The 23,456-nt window shown below is 42.0% G+C and overlaps 1 protein-coding gene across 2 annotated transcripts in view; it reads right to left on the bottom strand.

Moving 5' to 3' along the window:
• The window catches only part of ERBB4 (erb-b2 receptor tyrosine kinase 4), a 369,309-nt gene that overhangs the window by 35,503 nt on the left and 310,350 nt on the right, over positions 1-23,456 (bottom strand). The window lies entirely within an intron of this gene.

Here is a 23,456-nt window from a genome sequence, read left to right as displayed (position 1 = left end):
AGACAGGAAATCTGGTGACCATAAAAATAACCAAAAGAGCCAAAGTCCCACAGAAATTAGGCCAGACTGGGAAACAATCCCAGCTCTGTTATGTTCCAGGCAAGTGTCTTCAATTCAAGATGAAGGTTCTTGTCCATTTATAAATGGTTTTAAGTTGGATGCAAATTTTCACTACCTTCAGTAGACTAGACGAAAAACTAGCTGAAACTCCCTTGCCTCTTTACTCCCTTACAATACTGCCTGTAGTACTATAATAAGACACTAGATGAATGGCCATTTTTTAATGAGCATATACATTCTGTTAGAAGTACTTTTGTTAACAAGCTCATCCAGCTGTCTTTACAGATAAGGTAACATATATTCAAGCTTCCTAGCCTTAACCTTATTCTTATTCTGGTGGGAGACTAACCATCTACCATCAGTATGGAAGTTTACATGATGCTTTGTGACACTGAGATAACACCAAAGCTTGGTCTTATTAATTATATGACACACGAAGGATAGCTGGGCAGGGTTACAGGGCTGTAATTTCATTAAAAGGTATTTATGACATTAACCATCATTATGAGAACCTACAGATGAAATTACACACTTGATAATTACTCTTAAGTTATCTCTTAATATATTAGCTCTGTATAATATATATGGTAATTTTTAAAAAGTCACTGCTGAATACCAAAGAGACCATATTATCTCATAATACAGATGATTCAGAGACCCACACATAGTGGTTAAAACAACCAGATTACTCAGAGCCATAGTCCAGATTTTATTCCTCTTCACAGCCTAAGAAGTTCACACATACCTATCCCCAAGCAAACTACCCCCCATGAGCACTGGGCCAGAACGCAGCCCTTTGGTGACAGAAAGTGGGCAGCAGGACAAGGGAGGTGATTCTGCCACTCTGCTCCAATCTGGTGAGACCCCCATCTGCAGTTCTGACTCCAGCTCTGGGTTACCCAGCACAGAAATGATATCAACCTGTTGGAATGAGTCCAGAGGAGGCCACCAAGATGATTAAATGGATTGAGCATCTCTCCTACGGCAGAAGGCTGAGAGAATTAGGATTTTTCAGCCTGGAGAAGACAAGGCTCTGGGGTGACCTCATAGAACCTTCCAGTATCTGAAGGGGCTACGAGAGAGCTGGAGAGGAAGTTTTTGCAAGGACATGTAGGACATTTTACAAGGACAAGGCATAATGACTTTAAACTGAAAAGAGTAGGTTTATATTAAATATTAGGAAGAAATTCTTCCCTGTGAAGGTAGCGAGGCACTGAAACAGATGGCCCCTGTTGATGCCCCATCCCTGGAAGTGTTTAAGGCCAGGATGGATGGAGCTCTGAGCAACCCAGGCTAGTGGAAGGTGTTCCCATCCTTGGCAGGGGGTTGAAATGAGATGGTCTTTAAGGTCCCTTTCAATTTTATGATTCAGTTGAAGTGGATGTCTTTACAAAAAGCATCAAATGGGGCCCTAAAGTGCTGTGGGATTTAGGTGACAAATTTCAGTGCAAACACCACTAAAAGCTTTGAAAATATGTGGGAGATTGTTTGGTATAAACACTATCTCATGCGGCCAACATGAAGGTAGTTTGAAAGGGGACACAGGGATTCTTTGGCATAAAGCAAACGGAATTATTCCTTAGAAGCACTGCTAGTTGAAGCAAACACACCCTCCTGCCAACTGCAAATCAATACTTTTAGCTTTTGACTATGTATGTCTTTGAAAGCATAATGTTTTCTGACATAAAATTAAACCCCACAGAAAAAGGGCAAATAAATCTCATGGGTTAAACAATTGCGAGTCACACAACAAACACACCATGAAACCAGAGGCACCATTACTTAGCACAAGAAATCACCATCTGACGAAACTGAACCAGAAAAAGACAGCACAGGCAATAGCAATGGCACTGTGTAATAGAGGAAAATCACCCCAGAAGGAGTCCCATAAAATTCAGACAGATTGGGAAATCATGTAAGTCCTCTTTCACATCTCTAACACCGAACAGTAACCAGAAAGGGCTTCAAGGCAGCATCAATATTACTCACAACAAGTACTCTGGGAATTAGGTGGACTTCAGCAAACTCCCAGTCTCATGTCCCTCCCTAAAATTATGCTGGTTCTTTGCAGTTCCTGAAAGTTCTGCCCCTGAAGCCAGGATTGCAGCCTTGTGCTCCTCCCAGATACTTCTCTCCTGCAGCTCACAATCTCTTCCTCCACCTTTCATGGCATTAAGCACCTCCCTTCAGTTTTGCATCTTTCACTGCAGAAGAGCTCCTCCCTGAACAAGAACTCTCAAGGTGCTGCTTACATCTCTTTTCTACTTAGTTTAGGAAATATCTCACACTTTTAGAATGAACAGAAGTCCTCCTAAAGCGTCACAGCGTTGAGATAACTTCCACCATCCTTATTTGGTCAAAATTCTCAATCCCTCAAAATAATGGGTGGGGGGAGGGAGAAAAGAAATGTTCAAACCTGCAAATAGATCTTTGTGGGCAGGATCTGATGAGGGCACAAGAAGCCAGAGAATTTGATGAGAGAATTCTGCTGGCATCAGAATACATCCGGCCAAATAAAATTATAGTTTTTTAATAGATTCATTTGCACCTACCGGCACTGACATAATATGAAGATATTGCAGATTTCTTTTAACAGAAATGAAGAAACGGACTTTCTTTCTTGTTAAGATCGTAACATATGATCTGTACTGAGGCTTTGGCCTCCTGTCTTTAGCTAATGATGGCAGGAACAGATGTTAAGGTGTCCAAAAACATCCTTCATTGAAAGAGTTAAACAAGTAAATTCTTAATCATGCCTCCTTGGTCTTATCCTACCTTCTTTACATATCTAATTTCCAATTATGCTTTAAACATGTAGGCTAACAATTTAGCATGTTACATTGTTTATTCTACTCATTCATTTTCATTTATTTCAATCTTCTGTATTTAATATTGTCTTAGTAAGATTCTATTTTATTCAACCTTAACTCACACTCTCTTAAGAACTATAAAGATGTCTAACCACCAGCCTGAATATTACCACACCTGGCTTTCTTTTATCAACAGAAAGAAGGTAGAAGTAGCAGTCTGTGTATCAGTGTACTTACTTACAGTTTACTTCATCTCTGTCAAAAAAGCTTCTTAGGGCTTTTTCCCACCTATGCTATCTGCAAAGCTAAAAACAGATGATGTAGGGCTGACAGCTACAAAATCCTCTGCAGAGTCCATGACCTGAAGGAATGTAAATCCTCCTAGGAATACCCGGTGTAAACATGTTTGATTTTCCTGATACCCTATCAACAAGTTTTAAAGGTGGGTGACAGAAGTGTAAACGAAAAGGTATATATGCATATATTTTCAATATATTTATATACATTCAATAAAATGAGACTATACAAGTAGAAGAAAAAGAATCTAAAAATGGGAATCCTTCAGTATTCACTGCACCATATTGTCTAAACATATACTATGCCAAAACCCATCACTTGAAGAGAGTTTTAAACCTGGTAGGAAAAAAGTTCTGTATGCATCTCTAATCTTTTAATATGACACAGAAGTATGATAAAAAATACTCCCTGTATGACACAGCTGGTGCCATCACCACCCCAAAAGCCCATGAGAGAATAGCAAGTTACAAGACAAAACTACAAGTGACCCTCGTCTGTGACAATGGAAAGAGATCTGTTTGTAAAATGATGCTCTAAAGCCTGATCCAACAGACACTCATTTGAGGTGTCATCTGTGAGGCTGAGGAAATGAAACACCCTTCAGGTCTTGTCCAGATCAGAGCTACGCCATTCCCATACAATTATCAAAGTATAAAATGTCATGATAATGTGAAACCCTGCACTTTATTATAAGGATTAGAATATCCAGAATATGGGTGGGACTTACCTGCTGAAATCACTGAGAGGGTGATTTTTTGACATTAATCTGGTAATGGTCAGTTGTCCCGTTATCTCGAGCCTAGACTCATCTCACATGGACACAAGAATAAGCCATGGCCTTCCCATCACTGACACTTCCTCATCCCAGTCACGACAGAGGTTCCTCACAGAGAATGCCATTAGAAATGCAAGTACTGCTAGGACCCCTCAACATTAAAATCACCCTCTGAATCAGAACCCAACGCTGTTAAAAAGTCAAACATACCCTGCAAACAGGTATAACACAGATAACTTGACCAAGTCCCTTTGGAACTTCGGGATGAGTGAGGAATAGCCCTTTGTCTTTCACAATTGAGGGTGGGAGTGGAAATCACCAGTTTTACTTGCTGAGGTGAATCCTGCTCTCATCAGTTTACTTTCAGAGCTGAGTAGGAATAACAAAACAAAAACTACCTTGTTGAATAGACTAAAAGTTAATAATTAAGAGCTATAAAAGAAGAAAGTATTTCCCAACTTTATTATGGAGTGTTTATGGAGTCTCTCAGATTTGGAATGGTCACTTCAGCTACAGTCAAGTATGCTCATTCTCCCTTTACAAGAAAAATGTCAGACCTGAAAATGAGATAACATGCTGGCAACAAACAGAAGTGGGACAGTGGAAAGAAGACTTTGTGTCAAATGGGACAACTTTCCGATAGTTCCAAGTTCTTAACTGCAGTAGAAAATATAACATTAGATTCATAAAGTACTAGGACTTCGTGTGCTGCAGATATCTACAGAGGTGTATCACCAAAGTCAGGCTGGTGGTGGAAACAGGAGAATAAAGGGATTTTTTTAAAAAGAAAAATGAAGCTTTTCTGGCAAGTCACAGGTTTGTCCTCTGAGACATCCTGCCTTGGTCATAATTTGCTGTTTTCTTATTTTGTTATTACCAGTGTTATTTTCTGCTGCTCTAATTTGTCTACCAGTTTCTGGGGGCAGCTTTTGAGCACACCCTCCATTTGTATAGCTCAGAGTGTAAGACTTACAAGCACAGACTGTTTCAGATGCTGTAATTCAATTTCCATCACTTTTTTTGACTTTTCAGAGTCCCACCTCCCTGAGAGTTTTTGAGGATGCTTCTGGATTAGTTTTAAAGGTGGCAGCTGCCAATCAGGGAACGTCCAACTCTTTGAACTGCATGAGTCTTGCCTAAAAGCTCTTTCCATCAGATGCCTGTACTTCATTGCCAGAAAAAAAGGTATTCACTGCTCAGGACGGAATTCAAGCAGGTATGTAAGTAATTAAATACAAAGTCCTTTTGGGATAATTATTGAAGATGAACTGACATGTGTTTAATCACTAACAAAAATTTAACGTATGTCTTTGATCTTGCATGATGCAAGACAATTCAAAATAAAAAAGTTAACCATAAAGATCTTCACCTGCCCAAAGAACTTTAGCAATACCAGTGCACAGTAAAACCACTACAAACTTTTTTTTTTCCAGAGAGACCTTTTGTTGTTTTCTATAATATATATAAGTATTTCTCTAAATTGAGGGCATGTTGATCTCATTCCACTCAGGAATTAAAAGCAGCCTGCCTTTCTTTGATAATAACTTCCACCCACCAAAGCCAGCGCACACGGCAGATTCATCAAACAGGTATAGGAAGAAAGAAAATTTCAAGTCCAACTCAAATCTCATGGACATTAATCTGCAGCCTTGGAGACTGCTCTCTTACCATCCTAATAACTTGAGGTTAGCTTAATAATGTTAATCACTGCAGAAAGTCTCAAATGATCCATCTCTTCCCCCACATACTCCATGGAATTTTACCTGGGGCTAAACAGACTTTCAAGGAAAACACGGTGCCCTTTGTTGTCAGGAGCAACTGGAATCATCCAGGTAGCTGTTACTCCAGAGATGGCTGTGGGAGGGAAAAGCTGACACTGCTCTGAAATACACTGACTCAGCTGCAGAGGTGTGATGTGCCAGGTAGGTCTGCTTGGGAGCTGGGACTGGAGGTCACCCTCCTAGCCAAGGGAAAGTGAAGGATGCTCTCTGTTTTGGTCCAGAGCTGCCACCAGAGCGAGCTGGGGGCTCACACTTTGTGCCGTGCATGCCTCCACCAGGTGAGCTGCCAAGGGTTTCTGGAAAGTTCTGCTTACTCTAGTAAAACTGGCAAGGGACACCCAGTCCTGCATCCAGGGCTGTGGCATAATCCCCAGTATTTAAGAAGTCAATTAGTTCCCATTTATAGGGGGTAAGTTAATCTCTCTCTTTTTGGTAAAGGGCAGACAAAGAAAGCTTATGTCATAGTAACGTATTTCTTCCCATCTCCTGCTCCCTTGATAAGCTTTCTCAAGGTTTCACTTCTCTACAGTTTAAGTTTGAAGCAATGTTCATATGTAACAAGCCCCATCTCATGGTAAAAGTGCTTTTATCTCGAGATGTCCATCTTTAGGTGCAGCCTTAGGACAGAATTTTGATATAAGCATCTGAATTTTCCTATGGCTCACAGGTTATGTCCACCTAAGCATGACCAGAGGATTGAAACGTTGCCAGACCTGCACTCAAGCATGTGTGACATTAGCAGAGCAGATGCTGTGGGTTCATGCCTGCTGATATATCCCTTTCCTCACAGTCCTTCTGTGGCATTGCCATACGTTTTGGACTAAACAGCTCAGCGCACACAGAAACAACACCAAGACTATCTATACACTTGACTCAAGAGACAGGATCCCAGTCCAGCTGGGTAAGATAACCAGCAGCAATCCAACTCCTGCATGGGTAATTCAAGCTGGTTCTGCTGTGAAAAGAGCGGCGACGTTTTGCACACGGGTAAGTTTTAACGTCTCTCCCCTTGTGGATCACCCAAAAGTACAAATTCTGTCTGCTCACATGTGGGAGTGTGATTGCACATTGGCTGACTCAGCTGAAGGACAAACCAGGGATGAGCTGGCTTCATACCAACCACAGGAGGACACACAGTAGCTGTGGCAATATAAACATGCCAGTTACCCATCCAAAGAGCAAGTCTGGGTAAAAAGAAGTCAGTTGTGAGATCTTTGCTCTCCATCATGTGGCTGCTGCAGCATATTTGTTCCAGAAACAGGAGTCCTAAGGCCCGATTTACTGCACTGTTAAGCTATGGCCCAAGACACAAAATAAAAAAGATGCTAAAGCGTAACAGGTCAAAACAAACTTGGGAAGCAAAAGTGAAGGGAAAGAGGCTATGAGACAAAATTAGATTAGAATTACAGGAAAAATGCAGACTACTCCAAAATGATAGGTGATTCATAAAGGGAGAAAGAGTAGAAAGAAATAAGAGGAGAAGCAATTTCATAAGCTCATGACATTTCAATACTTAATTGACTGGACTGAGCAGACATTTTGATGGGTCTGGTGTCATCTCACCTCTTAACAGCACAGATAAGTGGGTCACTGCTGAACTGATTGGTTCTCAATTCAGAGCTTGTGGGGTCCTTATAATTAAGCTATCTATCCTAGGTAGGTGCTGAAGCTCCTCTGGCAACACCAGAAGGGGCGTTGTTCCACTGTCATCATCAAACGTCCTTTGCCTGAATTCCTGCAGAAAATTCGAGTTGTCTCCCAGGTTCCCTCAAATAATGCAGCTATCTAGATTAGCTGGTGCTGAACGTAAAGCGTCTGTGAAGCATTTCATGTTCTTCTGATGAAAGATGTTACATAAAGTAGCATAAGCAATGAGATGCAAAAAATGCTGGCCATACTGCATGTGGCTCCAATTTCTAGTGCTGCCTACAGCCACACCTGTGCAGCTGCTGTAAAGTTAATTCCTAAGCACAACATTCCTTTGGGAGGGAGCTATGGAGTTGTATCTAATCTCCACCTTGCAATTAACTCAAGACTATTGCCTCAGTGCTTTCTTAAGACAGCTGGGTGCAAGGTGCTCTCCTATGCCAGCTTTAGTGCCTTCAAACTGGGTCATACTGTGTTACCACTTCACCTGGGCCAGGTGTTCCAGCCTTCTAGGCTGTGTGGACATCGGCTACATTACTCTCCCTGTTCCCAAAGTGCCCAAAAGGACAGGAATGTTCTCCTATTAGCTCTGAAGAAAATCGAAGATCAGCTTAGGGTACTGAAGCTCAAAGAAGAGAGAGAAATTGTACCTTCTATCTGTGCTTTTAATAAGTGTACCAGCAGTAAGGCCTCAGTAACCTGGAGAGAGCTTTGCAGCCCCTGTCATACCCTCACTGTGCCAACACAGAAGCGATGCACATGCTGCAGCCAGACACACACCAAGAGAGTTTCGGATCCTTCAATTACTGAACAGGACCCAGAGCTGTAACAGGAAAAACTTTCATAAAGTCAGGGACTCTTGGGTAAAGGGTCATCCCAACACTTCGTTAAGATACTTCATATCTGATGCCTCCCTACGAGTGCCGCAGTACCTGCTGCTCACAAGGGCTGTGGAAGGCGAGCACACAAACCAGTCAGGTGTTTCCAGGAGACTGTCCTCTGGATGCACATGGGAGGAGAAAAAAGCAAAGGGTAAATCTACTGAGGCCTCTGTGTAAGAAAAAGCCTGACTGTTCAGATTCATTTCCGCTGCAGGGATGCCCTTCCCTGGATGTACCACAGGGCCTGGGCTCTGCAAGCCAGGATTTCCCATCTACTGTGCCCACTAATGCTGTCACAACTCACCTCCGTCCAGAAAGCACAGAAACACTTAGCACAGTTTTGGCTGCAACTGCAGCTACCTGTTGTCAGCACTTTGTTCTGTGAAAGAAGCCTTTAAATAAGAAACTGCCTAAATAACAAATTTATTACTGCAAAAGTCTCCTTGCTGGGCAATAAATACTCATTGTAAAGTAACTACAGTTAAGAGGCTGGCAGGAACACAGTCCTTATGGCAAAGGCTGTGAATTGGTGTTTCAAAAGCAAATCATAGTAATCTGTACTACACATGCCAGCAGGAGGAACATACCTGTCCTCTGATTTGGGGGGTGCTCAGAGACTTCAAGTTTCAGCTCCCAGTGGATCACATCCCCCTGGAAAGTGTTTGATGCTTTTCAAAGTGGCAACCAAAGAGAGAGGGTATCAATTTGTCCAGGTTTTTTGAATGCTATTCTTTTCCCGTTAGATTAATTGCTGCAGTTAGACCAGCTCCAGGTCCTTCCTCTGAAGAGGCAAGCAGATTAAATACATCCTATAAAGGAGTTCCCAGTGCAACTCTGTAGGTCCAAACTGTCCACAAGGGAGATCACTTGGCTTTCCTGCTCGGAGGGCAGCAGCATATTTGAACAACGGACTACTTCTTCCTCACCCCAGCCACTGACCTCTTGCCAATGCAATTACAACCCAGAGAGTGTATTGTGCAGTGCATTCACTCTCTCCAAGAAAGTGTATTTAAAATGGATTACTTCTGCTCCTTAGGCAGGCAATCAATAGAGATGTGGACTGCAATAAATACAGAGATGTCTGTGGGCTGCAGCACTTATCCTCAGTGTCTCTTCAGAAATTAATTAAAAATCAATGAAGTGTGCAGCCTATTAATAAGGAACCTCCAGATTAACAGATACAAGCACAGCCTTACTCTGGTTCAGAACGAACACAGCCCCAATACTAACTCACTGGAAATTCTCCAGCACTCCAAACCATTCCATAAGAACCCTGGCCTTGCTTGGCTATGCCCTGCATTTGAACGAACTGCAAGATTCCCAAGTTTATGCATCTTTAACGAATTATATGCTTTTTGTTTCAAGACGGCTACACAGGAGGAACTTCGGCAAACATTCAGGGGCTTCAGAGTTACTGTGCTAACCTTGTAGAAAATGGTCTTATGGCAAAGCAAAATCACCTGGGTGAAGATGAGATCCAGCAAACACCTAACATAGGGATAAGTCCAATATCTTCCCTCAAGTTACAAACTCCCTTTTTTTTCAGACAGTTTTCTTGAGAAACGAGTACTGGCCCAGCAGCAGATGATTCTCCACTGGAAGTGTGTGGATGAACTGACACATCATGCACTGGATGCAAAGTTTTCCAGTGTTCACCTTATGTTGCTGCATGTTACGATAACATAGTACGTGACAAAACAGGTCTGTCCTGTACTTTGTGTACTTGCCTGGTTCAGATGAGACAGTGTGTTTGAACAGCTGAACTTAATCTCCCCATCTCTTGGGCAGTGCCCACAGAGCAGACAGAAAGCACTGTGGTGGTATTATCTTGTGTGTTCAGATGAAAATCCCACAGGAAAAGCCCAGAGCAGCTCCCTGCTTCGCAAAAGGCAAATATGTACACAATTCCACTGATCTGCCTGAAACACTTAAAGGGTGAAATTTTTGACCTCAAGACACAGGAAGAAAAAGGGCACTTTTGGTCCAATTAAAAGCTGTTAGCATTATCCTGTGTTCTCACTGACTTAAGTGTGGAGGATTTTATTTTTCTTTTCTCGGCAAACAGCATGGTTTGTGCTGAATTTCTGAGGGAGGTACCTTTATTTGAAAGATGCCTCTGAAGCACACACAGCTTCAGGGCTCTGTATGACCACTTTTAAAATCACCACTTCAGTGTAAATAGGAAAACAACAGGACAATGAAAGTGCTACTTCTCCTAGAAACCACTGCCTTCACAAGCTATTCCATGGTGAGGGCCACTGGACTCTGAAGGAAAAAATGGAACAGGGGCATATTTTTAACCCTCTTCTATTTGCTACTATTTTCTCACCTGAGCGGAGTAAGCAGTTGGTCTGTACGATGGCTTCTCCTTCGAACTGCAATACTGTTCTACAACGGAAAATGTTCTGAATTTATTTCAAATGCTTTTGGTACTCTGATTCAAGAGACTCCTTGAATAAATTAAAGGTTTGAACTTCCAAACTCTGTTGCCACTAGGCTTCTGAGCACTTCTTAAAAATCCACATCACAGGTAACCATAGTTACCTATTTCATCTTTTTTTCCCTTTTCTAATTGAGAAGCTTATGACAGCTGACAGAAGAGGAGAGGCCAGCCACAAAAACAGAGTGTGCTCGCCGATAATGGCTGGAGAAACCTGCTAAATAATCCATTAACCTTATTCAATAAATCCAGATGAATGCTGGAGTGGGGTGAGTGGAAGACAGAAATGTGGTTTCAAGAGACTCTTATTTCCCCCCAGCTAAAACGTCATATTATTATTAATGGTTCAGAGCATCGCCGTGTTGACAGTGAGAGCCCACACACTGTGAGTCAAACTGCCACCGTGTCCAACCAGTTCCCTGCCTTCAGTGTGTGTGGGGGTATCATTAAATATACCCTGCCACCTTTTCCTTTTCACTCCATGATGCTGGGGAGGATGTTTATAACACAGATAAATTATCCAAGAATATATGAAAGGTTCGTGTGCTCCTTGAGAGAATGGAAACAACAGCCAGGGACTTTGCCCTGGCAAAGTGGAGGACAGCTGAGCACTGCCCACTGCACTGGGGTGCACGGTCTGTCCCCTTCTCTGCTTCTCTGTCCCTCAGGACTCATGGAGATGTGGGGATAATGCAGCCAAGGCAAGTTTAAACAAGCCCTTGCATTACTCTGCCTTACAGATTACTCACAGAAAATAAAATATAATTCTACCCTTTACATAGAATTACAGGACTCAGATAATTATGGAGCACTGACTGTAGTAACAGTTTGTGCTATGGATTGGTTCACTCTTCCTGCAAAGTGGTTCTACAGCTCTACCAAGGGATCACAATCCTACACAGATGAGAAACTACTTCTGAAGTTGTAAATGCTTGAAAAAAAACCTTCATCATGGCCTCAAAAAAAAACTGATGTCTTCTTTTTGTATAGATCCTGGAAACATCTGAATGTGGTTTTGCTCAAGCTTTTGAAATCCATTTACTTTTATAGTGGAACACAGCACTGGAGGTTTTATTTCCCAAATCCGAGAAACTTCCCAGTGAGCAAGAACTGGCTGTTTTAATTGATCTCTGTACACTTTCCAGCTACAGCAAATACTTCAGTTACAGCTACATTTTTGTCAGGCTGTCTCCAGAGCCAGGGATGCCATGATTTATTCAAAAAGAAAGAAAAATACTCATGACTTTGACATCTCAAGATCTGAGCATGTGGGTGGTGAATATATTGGAAATTCTGAGAGCTGCTGAGCTGAAACAGGTGACCTGAGTAGAACAAAGAGGAATCAGGGCAGGTGTATTTCCAATGATGGCAACTTTTCAAGCATCTTAAGGCTCAATTCCTGATTTTCTGAACTTAAAGGGAGTTTTCTCATTAATTACAACTGAGACAGCTTCAAGGCTTGGGTCAGTGCTGCTGCTACTACTGCACAGCACACAGCTGGAAGATGCAAATCAGGCTGAAATGGATTTTAACCACTGGCAAAGCAATTCACAGGGGAAGTGAGGAAACTTAACACCCCGGTCTCTTCTAAAATCCCAAGTCTTCTTTGAGAAGACTCACACTTGAACTTCCTCCCCAGTTATGTCCACTTGCTTTTTGCCTCAGCCAATGAATTTTACTATGATTTACAATGTCACACTGATAGCCCTGGCTATAGAATACACATGGAGACACTGCCCAGAGTAGTCAAAGGCCCTTTAACAGGACTCAGCCTCTTCCTCCAGCCTGTGACCAAGACCTTTTGGGGAGCAGCCACTAACACCCTGCCTAAAAAGCTTTCCCTGTTCTTCCTGCAGTTATGTGGCAGCATTTTTGTGCTTGAGACTATTGCTCCAGGACTGCCAATGTACAAAACAGCCACAATTGCTTTTGATAAATTGCCCCATAGATACAGGAACCGCCTTCTTCTCAGGATTGAACAAGAAGATTCCTAAAAGGATCTGCTAATAGTGAAATTATTGCAGTGGGTAGAAAAGTCTCATGTTGATTTTGGTTCATTTGGATCAGATCCAAACATATAAGACATCTCCAAGCACGGTTTCCACACTCTCCTGGTTAGCATTTTTCAGCTGCTCCTCCATCTCTTGGCTGCTTCATTCACAGTTCTTTCCTTTCTCTTTAAAACAGCAGAGCTACTTCAAAGGCTCAGCTGTAGAAGCTCACCATTTCCCCAAGGACCCAATCATGCTTTTTTTCCCCTTCTCTTCAATTAAAACTAACTGGCACCAGGCTCAAAATATTTCTCTACCTTGACTGAAACACACTGATTAAAACACAGGCACAGGCACAACATGACCCCCCTACAGAAATACCTTTAAAAAGGTTCTTCAGCAGCAAGGCAGGGAGAGCCAAGCTGTCCCTGGGGACAGCATGAAACAATCAGGTCAATAAAAGCTGCCCATTCACCAAGTGGTACTGACTGTGATGGAAAGGACTCCTTTCCAGAGGCACTGAGATGGATGAGGATGCCTGGGATCACATATGGACACTATCAACCAGCTTCTTCTCTATGATATTATTACTAAAACATAGGACACTCATACATAATTCTGGCTCTGCGTTCCAGAAAACTTGCACAACCTCCCCACATCACACCATTATACAATTATTTTTAGCACAACAGCACACAAGCACCTCCAACCCCAGATTTCAGAAATATTACAATCCATTTAAAAATTTCTAGGCAAGCACATACAGAATGAATGGAACTAAGAGCTTCTGTACTGCATCTGCTAAGAGTCACACCAGTGGGCTGAGCTGGGATACAAAGGCTGCAATTCTTTTACATCACGAGAGCTCAGATGTGACCACTCCCTGTTTTCATCTGAATTGATATTTACTTTCTTTGCCACTTCATGTATTTTTAGCTCAGCTCCTTAAGAAATCTGGATGACGCACTTGTGACATGTGCATACTTATCTTACTGTCTGTCCCTCTCTAAGAATTTTCTGTGTTTTTTAGTGTTTTCAACCTGATTTTGCACTACACTTGCCTCAAAAGTTTTGCATTCTTATGAGTTTCCTGAAAGCAGGTGGACAAGGACAGGAGAAGTGCTGTAATAGTTTCCTGGCTATTGTGATCACAGTCTCTCTTAGGCACTAGAGACTCCACGAAAGAGAGAGATATTATTAAAGGTTATTTTAACTAGCACTAGGAACATATTAAATTCCAGATAACCTAATCACGAGACATAAATCATAGGCAACCAGCTCTCAGCAGCTCTACTGCTCACAAAACTGCTTTTCTAAAGAGCTCCAGGGGGCCTCATTGATCACAAATTCCATGAAATTCTACAGAAGAAGGAATGTAGCCCGATTTACACACACTTGCCTAGATTTACATTAGGGCTTCCTGCACCTACTCTGGGGAGCTGCAGACCAGCACACCCCTACCCAATGGGATGCAGGATCATCTTTTCTCGAATTGGTAAAGGGCAGATACAGAGATACCGGTAATGGGGTCAGAGAAACCTTTCCTTCAGAAAAAAAAACTAGGGAGAGATTTGTCATTCGTGTGGGAACTTCTGTGACATCGCCTCACTTGATACACAAGGGGCTGAAGACTACCTGGCCCCAAACTGCTGATAGCCATGGTCCCTTATGGACAGTAGGTGCTCAAGAAAGGGAAGGACACAACCAAGCCCAGTTTTCCCTCACTAACTGATGACACCCCCCGCCACAAAAAGGCTTCATGAAGCCTATCACAGACTAATTTACTCCTCTTCAAGGCCCTCTGCCAAAACCAACCAAAAGCTCCCTGTGAACTCTAGAGGGCTGAAGATCAGCTCCAACAGTGAGCCCTCTGAAGGTCCTGATGTGTCATGCTGATGCTGCAGGTGCACTGCTATCCTGCTCTAAATCCTACTACAAGTACTTCTAGGAAAAAAGGCGCAGGTTCATTTTATTTTCCTGCTCTTACCACGAGAATGCCGGGCAATCTGTGTGGCAAAAGAAATGGAAACAGGAGCAGGCAAGACTCTCCAAGACAGCCTGAGGGCAGGTTTTCTCTGACAGTCTCCTGCATGGACTCTCAGATGTTTAATAATGTGGTTGAACTTAGAGTGTCTTTTTTTTTCCTTTAGCAGGAGTACTAATCACAGCCTCATCTATCCAGATTCCTGTTTTTATGAAACTCATACAAAGATAATATCTTTGAGACCTTTTCTCCCCTGTCAAATCTGAATAAATTTAACCAACATTTTGAAATTGCAAGGGAAACTGAAGACAGACACAGAGATTGCAATGAGGTTAATTTCCACAGAAAACCAGTCTAAGTCCAAAAAGTTCTAAGAAAACTCAAGCCCTTACATATATTGTTCATTTACAGGAAAATAACTTCGCTTTCATTTTTTTAAAAGAGGTTTAAGTAACCATCCAGCCCTGACCTGAGAAGAGAAAAAGTCTGAACCACATAAATATACTTTGGGCCTTATTTTATGCATGGCAAACCTCACACAGGCAGCTACCATCTGCTTCTGCTGAACTGTGAGCTACTGTTCAGGAGAGAGACCATACAGGAGCACCTTCACACCACAGACAGGAGCATCAGCACAATGCTGCGCTGGCACATCCAGGTCAGCAAGCTAGGGATATCTTTCCCATCTTTTCTGTAAGTGCAGTAACACTGTAATTCCCCAGAAGGCAGACTGTCATAGAAGGAAGTCCCTCAGTACTCTGGGAGGTTTACGAGCACATTGACCATCCAGATAAATTTCATGTCTTCCTCTGCAGTTCAATTACAGCCAACATGACAGGCACAATACACCAACCTCAAACACTGAAAAATCAAGGCCAAAGTCTCTTTCCTAAGAAAAAAAAAATTAATTTACAAATACTTACTGGGTTCTGTTCCTATTTGCTTTTTGGCCTCTGAGACATTAGAGCATATTTTAACCCTGTATGCAGGCTCACTCATTCTTTGCTTTTGCTTTAAATGAAATCAGAAAAGCTCACAGAGTCTGACTGGAGCTGGAGACTTCAGAATATCCTGAGTATGGTGGTTTACAACACAACCATGGGCAACACAGTGGATGTGCAAGAAGACAGAGAAAGACGTTCCCCAAATATCTGACTCTCCAACTTCTTCCTGAAAGGTCTATAAGTTTAGCTGATCTTTTAAATCTATTATAATGTATACTACGGTATTCATACTATCATTATATGTATAACCCCTGGCCCCACCAAGCAAGGCAGCCTTCATCTGCCAACAAAAACATGATCCCAGACCAATATTAACACATATGTTTACATTTTCAACACCCCAACAGCAGTGTCTTGGTATGTGTTGAGCAAACAACAGGCACATCATAATAAGCAGCTGGCCTAACAAACATCATATGTTTTGGAATCATCCCAGTGTGTGTATTTTAGGCAGGAAGTTGGTTTCCCACATTTCTTACGAGAGAATTAACAATGGCAAAGGAGATTAAATAATACAGTTCCAGGAGTTGTGTGAAACAACAGGGGACCAAGGGATGCTACACCATGACATGCAGGAAAAGGGAAAAAGAAAGAGCAGGACTTTTAGCATGACTTGTAGGAAAACCCGAGAATGATGGATTCTGCACTGGACCCAAAGCAGAGGGAAGTCAAGGATTATCTCCAATGAAGGAGGACTTTTCCATATATTCCTAAATTACCTAAAAATCATTAAAAGAAAAACTTGGAACACATTAACCCTCTGCTAGGCTCACAGAAAAGCATAACAGATCTCAATTTTTGGTGACCATTACTGATGCTCAATCTTTTCATATTCCTGTGGTTCCAAGGAACTGTGACACAACAGGAGACGCTGTTCTTGGGAGAGGGGGATATGAATACTTTGCAGAAACAGAAGGGACAAAACGTTAAATACAAACAACCTGAGCTGCCAACACTTATAAGCTTTCTCAGACATGAACCCAGACTCCACAGTGAGCTGTTATTCCCTGACAATACAAGAAGGGCAATCACAGCCCCTGGAAAGGAGGTTTTCCAAATTCCAAAACATTTGGTGCCCCCTCCTACACTGGGCACCCAGAGTCCTGGTCCTGCCACACTGCTGGGCTTTCTACTGCAGAAAACTCTCAGCCTGCTTATCCCTCTGAGAAGCATTGGATCCCCCTGGGAATGCTGAGATCTGAAGAACTGCAAATGAAAGGCAGGGGGAGAATTTGCTGTTTGGAGCAGAGGGATGTGGTTCAGCAAAGCCAGTAGAAGCGACTTTAGCTTTTATTTAAACATTATTAAGTGAGAAGAAAACATAAAAAGATGAATTTTGAAAGAAATTACCGTGTTTTCCCTTGCAATTAGTGAGCATTAGAATCAAAGCTATATCACTTACACACTTGCAATGCGTTCACTGTTCTGGGTTGCAATTTTTACATGTCTAATGCAATTTTAATACTTTTATCTTTTAGGTCAGGACTTGGTTCAGACCAAAATAATCACTGTATTAACTTATTTTTTCTCAGCCACTGAAAGCAGTTCAGCTCATTACTGCAGAAACAGCAAGCCTCCCCAGTTCATCATTAATTCCTACTGTTTTAATTATGAGAAAGAAAAAAAAAATTCTCTCTGGAAGACTTCGTGCATAATGACACTGTAAATACAAATCTTAACACAAAGGTATCAACAAACAGACACAAACCAGACAAGTCAGCTGCCAGCATAAGATTCTGGTAAAGATTAGTTTTGGGAGGATATTAATTTTTCCTTCTGCTGCTCTAAACCCACTGAAATTCGCTGCACCACATCTGCCTGCAGAAGAATGAAGTCCTTAAAACTGTCCTAACAATGAGTTCAAACCACATCCCTTCACCTTAATTCGAAAAATTTCAGGGAAATGTCAGCTCTAAACAGTTCAGAAAACAGCTATTTCTATAATGAGCATGAAATGGAATTCTAATCCCAAACAGCTCTTCAATGTGGGAAAAGTTTTGATGAAGATGTGAACTTGGACTCATTTCTAGTTTGGGCCCTACTTTCACAAGAGAAGCCAAATCAATAAACCCAGAGCACATCTATAATAATACAGACCTAAGATGGATGGGATTCTGAAAGGTATGAACGGACTTAATTAAGAGCATTTTGACCCAAGCGCTTTTGGATCTCAAACTGAAGCATGAGATAAGTGCCACAACTTGGAAACTGCAAGTCCACATTTCCAAAAAGGAGTGTTTAAAGTTGAGCAAATGCATATGTGGCACTTCAGAAAAATAAGTTTGCCTGTCAACTAGGAAATTTAGGAAACTTCAGACGATGTGGCTGAATGCACTGTACACGTGTACCGGATTGTGAAAAGCTGGAGCTTTTTTTTTTTGTTTTAATTTTCAGAATCCATGACACAAACTGTGATATTTCCCATTTTGAAGTGGTGACAATTAGCCAAAAAAAGATAAAGTGAAAAAAAATCTAAATGCAAACCACAGCATTCAAGTGAAATCTAACAATTCCTCTAGGTTGTGATTTTGATAAATACTGTTCTGGTTTTGAATCTTGGAAGAGGTAACATGAATGACCATAGTTAACATGCAAGCCCACAAGGTGAAGGTGCAAACTAAAAAGATTTTGGTATCTAGTCCTAATCCAGCCCAGAAACTTCCTGTCTGACAACTACACCTTACTCAGAATCATTTGCTTCCAACCACTACGTCTTCCAGCACTGGGAAATAGATATGATTAGACAAACAGGTAAGAAACTCTAGGGATCTTGTTAATGGTCAAAGTTTCCTGCTTATTCATGACTACTGGAAAAGACTTCCAATAGAAGCAAAGAGGACAACAATTTATTAGCATTCATGTTGTGCTGGTTTAAAAGTAAACCAGCATGAGAAATGAATCAAGCTCAAGAGAGATTACAATTTACTAAAAAGACGGCAATAAATACAATGATACAGGTAAAAGCTGGTTTTAACCCCCAAAGACAAACGTATAACCCAGCACCGTGGGACAAGAACAGAACAGTGTTTGTTGGCCCCTGTGCTGAGCATCAGGTGGCTCCCCTGGGTGTAAGGGAAAAGGAAATGAAAACCTTGAAGTAAGGACTGCAGTCTTGTCGAGAGCGGCAGCTGCAGTCCTGTTGGACTTCTGGTCCTCCTCTGGATCTGATGAGTGGTACCAGAAGTCCCAAAACCCAAAGTTTACATATGCTCAAGTTCAGGTGGGAATGCCCAGTACCTCTCCCAGGGCAGGGATTTCCACAACGGGTAATTTAACTCTGTGAGTCATGGGGTATTTTTGGAATCTTTGATGGTCTAGGTGTTGCAGCTGCCTATTATGCCAGTCCATTATGGCCCATTAGCAGACATGACCCCTCAGGCTGGGTGTGAAGGTGTTAATGTCTCCCCAGAGGGGAGTTATCACAGCTGAGTCATTGGTACGAAGACAAAAGGACACTCCCCTGCCTCATGGGGCAGCTTGTAACCTGAGGTGTTAGGTGTGACCTGGGCAAACAATCCACTTAGGAATAGTCCATCAGAAATGATGGTGCAGAACCCACAATTTTGGTTATACCCACATAGTGATATACTCAGTTCAACTACTGAAAGATCTAGCAGGCATATTATTAGACATAGAACAGTAGGAGAGTCTTCTTCAGGAGACAGAAAGGAAAAAGCTGCTTGCATGTATCTTTGCTGATTAACTGATTCTACCAGTAATATCTGAAGCAACAGTGATCATTCCCAATAACACACTGAATTATTTTTTTCATACACACACAGACACAAAAAAGCAAATATGAAATGTTTACTGTGATACAGAAAATTTCTTGAGAACCCAACCCATCATCAATGAAAACTTTTCAACTCCCACGGTCGTTGGAATAAAGTGAGTAAAGTGAGAAAGACAGAGAGGAAGAATAATATACCCTTACACTGACCTTCAAATACTGCATAATTATCAGGTTCAACTTTGACAGATCAATATTTGAAAATAAAAAATCCTCAAATTCTGCATGGATGCTGGATACTTGCTGGCAAGGTCACAGTGAATTTTAACTCAGGGCTTTGCCCTTTATAATATTTATCAAGCCTGACTGTATCTCCAGGGATGAAAAGAATTAGTGAGAATTGCTGTGTATGGGAATAAACATCTTCTCTGCTTTAGGCACCTATGCTGGCTATTCAAACTGCATTTGGACTGTCCATACTCTGCCTCTATCCCTTTGGCAAACACTCCAGGGAGATGGGCATCAAGAAACTTAAATCCCTACCAGACAGGTATCAGAGTTCCAGGTACTGCTCATATCTGTGAGTGACCACTGTGGTCCCACAGCTCCTTTGGCTTCAATTAGCCCAATTAGACCTCAAGCCACTTCTGTTTCTACTTAAAGCCCAACTGGAGATCACTAAGAGTCTGAAGATGCGTACCGAAGCATCTCAGAGTAGTCTGGCAGGAAGGCCAAGAGAAAGCATGTCACGAAACCAGTATTTTCTAACAAAACCCAGTGCCTACAGAAATGTGAGCTCTGCTAGGGCTGACCACTGCCTGGCTGAAGCTTTACCCTCCATCCTGATTCCAGTTCTTTGTTAGTTACATTATGGTCAAAGAGGCTGATCACACTCAGCTTCCAAGACCCAAAGAGAAGACATGCGACTGCAATTCCAGCATGGATATAAGATCAACTGAAACCATGGAAAAAAAATCCACTCCCTACTGGACAGAAAATAAAATTCTACAGCCCTGACCAATTTCTGGACATTATTTTTCATGGAAGATGGACAGTGGAGTTACTATAGAGACTTTCACCAGAAAAAGTGAGAGTCTGTACAACAAGACCGCCACACTACGTGAGAAGTAATTTATTAATTAAAAAATACCCTGTTCTGGCCCTGAGCTGACTCTGCCTGCTCACCTCTTTCCTTGAGCACCCTGTTTCACAAGATCCAGTGACGCTGTTCACAAATAAACAGCAACAGGGAAAGCTTACAGGGAACAAAACTTAAAAGAGAATACTCCAGAAATCCTGAAGCCTGAGGTATCAAAAGAAAGGCCTATTTTTTGAGATGCAGTTGCAAACAGCCCTCGTTTTTAAGCCACAGAGAAAATGAGCAGAAGAGCCTTCCAAGGCCTTATTTATGCTATATTTACTAAAGTACAACAAGTTAAAAAAATATGTAGACTTTCTTTTCATCTTTATCCTGTAAAGTAGGCTTTTCTTTCTTTCTTTCGATTTAGCAACTCAGGGCTCGTGACCAACTTCCAGCAACATGAAGAATATTGGGGGGGGGGTGTTTCCCCTTCCTTTTTTTTTTTTAGTTTGGTTTTTTTTCCTTTTCTGGTTTTGAGCTGTCATTCTCAAATGACACGGAAAGGCACCGTACCAGGAATTACTTATTCATCTCAACCGGCCTCCTCTTCTCCCCTTGCCCTGGTTCTGAGTGGGACCATGGAAATTGTCACTATTTAGTGGGGAGGGACCCTAAGAAGCCTTGTGAGCTTTCTTAGGATGACTGGCAGAAGTCATCATTTCAGTTATCAGGCAAACAAAAAGACCTACCAGTTCTCACAGGGCTCCAGGGCTTCAGAGACCCACATGAGATGCTCTGTACCCTTCCTTTGCTTAAGTCATTTGCTGTCTGGCTGGTAGAAGAATGCCATCAGTGTTTGCTAGCCACTTATAAAACATTTCTCCAAAGGGAAAAAAGCATGATTCCATCCCCTCTTCCCTGCCACCCCACACCCAAAGGCAGGATTCAGCTCTCCTGCCCTTCTGCCAACCTCTCTTTGACTGTTTTTAAAATCCCCTCTAGTGTGTTTCCTTAATGCACTGTCACACATTTTAATGCCAGTTCTTAGTCTGTCAACAATGCCAGCTCAACAGAGACAAAACTGCTTGCAGTTGGCAGCAAAGATCTATTGAAGTGGGAGTAACATTTTTTTCAATAGCAGCCTTTCATGTAAAATACTAAACTGAAGTGCAGTCTTTCTACTATAGGCTGCGATTAAACTGTAATTCCCTGATAGACTTATAACCATGATTTCCTACCAGCTGGCCTGGGAAATTATTTCAGTACTTCACCCAACAGAGCTGTTATTTAGATGGCACATACACAAAAATGCTCATTTGATTTCAGTTCCTGTGCTTGGAAGGCAGGCATGTACTATGGCTCCAGCTGTGGGCAGGTTTCCACAGTAGATGGCAGCACCCAGGAGCTCTGAAGCTTTCCAGCTGGCCAAGCTATTCCAAAGGTTCCCTGTTTCTGCAGTCTTACTTAATTTCCACACATTATCCACAAGGGGGATGTCCTCCTCCTTCCCTGCCCTTGGCTGCAGTAATCTCAGGTTTCCGTACAAAAGCCTTTCTTTACGCCCCACCGTTTCAGAGCAGATGACGCCCGGCTTGTTCTGCTAAAAAGACTTCCAAGGAGAGTGAGAACTGAGAACCTTGCCCTTTGCTAACTCTTATTTGACAGATTTATTTCATTCCATATAAAGAAAATAAAATGACAACCTTCAAAGCACAAAACTTTGTACTTCACTTGCAGTGTCTCTGGAGTGAAAACAGAGAAGCAGTAACAGGTATTGGTACGATTCACACAAATGCTCCCAGATTTCTCTCAGGTTTGAGGAACAGTAACCACCACCTTCCTAAAACTGTTCCAGCCACCTTGACTCAATCGTCCTGGAACCAGCATAAGCAGTGGGCACAGCCCTGCAGGGAGTGGCCTCTTCAGACAGCATAAGCACAGCTGAAGGGAACTGTGTCCCCCAAAACCCTCATCTTAGCTGGCAGGCAAAGGGGCAGAGAAACTGCTCTGAGTATTGCACATCCACCACCATCTACAGAAACACCACAGGTGCTCCCCTCCATGCTGTGCAAGGGGTGGTAGTACAAGGGATCATCACATCCAAAACACCAACTGTATGTCTTTGATATGGAGTACCGAGGTCCTCAGAAATAGAAAGGGACAGAAGAAAACTCTGCAGAAGACAAAGATGAGCTCACACTTGTAATGACAGAGACATAACAAAGTGTGTTGGTGCACAGCAACTGCCTGTTGGATGCCTCTGCACGAGGCACAATGAACCATGGCACAGCTAACAACGGCCACTGTGTGAGGCAGACCTATTTTTAACCAGAGAATAAAAAGATCCAAATGTGCAATTAAAAAAAAATTAATACTTGTTTATCCTATACTTTTACTAGTACTGCCTTTTCAAACCTTATTTCCTTAGTTCCTGCTTATTTGGCAACAAATGTGTTAAGGAGATCTGCAGTGGCCCTGATACATGTGTGGAGCAACACAGGGTGTTTTCTTTTTCCTCCAGACTTTTCTAGCAGTGTAGCACACTTGAGGAAAGCATGGTAAGACAAATATGAATGGGGAGGGTTAGTACTACATCCAGTACTATTTTGCAATCACAGTTCCGTGTGTATAAGCTGATTTCTTGGTACAAACGCAGAAGCCATTGCTTCTGCGAATAAAGACCTGGAATTGTTTTCCAATTGTGTATCTTATGATTTAATTTTAGGCCTCTTTTTTTTTTTTCTTATTTTTTTTTTAAGTCTTATTTTAAGTGTCCAGACCTCTCTGTTGTGCCTCCTGCATTTAGAGGTGGTGTGGTACAGACCAAGGACAGGGAAGAAAGGGAAAATAGCACTGTTTGCTGTGGCTTTCATCCTGCTCCATTCCTTTTCCCAGATGAATGCAATAACTTTCGCTGCCACTTTGTTGGGAAGACAGAAATATGCAGCATCAAACATGCCATGTTAAAGTGCTGT

Source organism: Empidonax traillii, unplaced genomic scaffold, assembly GCF_003031625.1.
Source record: "Empidonax traillii isolate 1590-97213 ecotype Southwest subspecies unplaced genomic scaffold, ASM303162v1 scaffold424:size506307, whole genome shotgun sequence".
Classification (NCBI taxonomy): Eukaryota; Metazoa; Chordata; class Aves; order Passeriformes; family Tyrannidae; genus Empidonax; species Empidonax traillii.
This window is presented reverse-complemented; position numbering and strand designations above follow the sequence as displayed.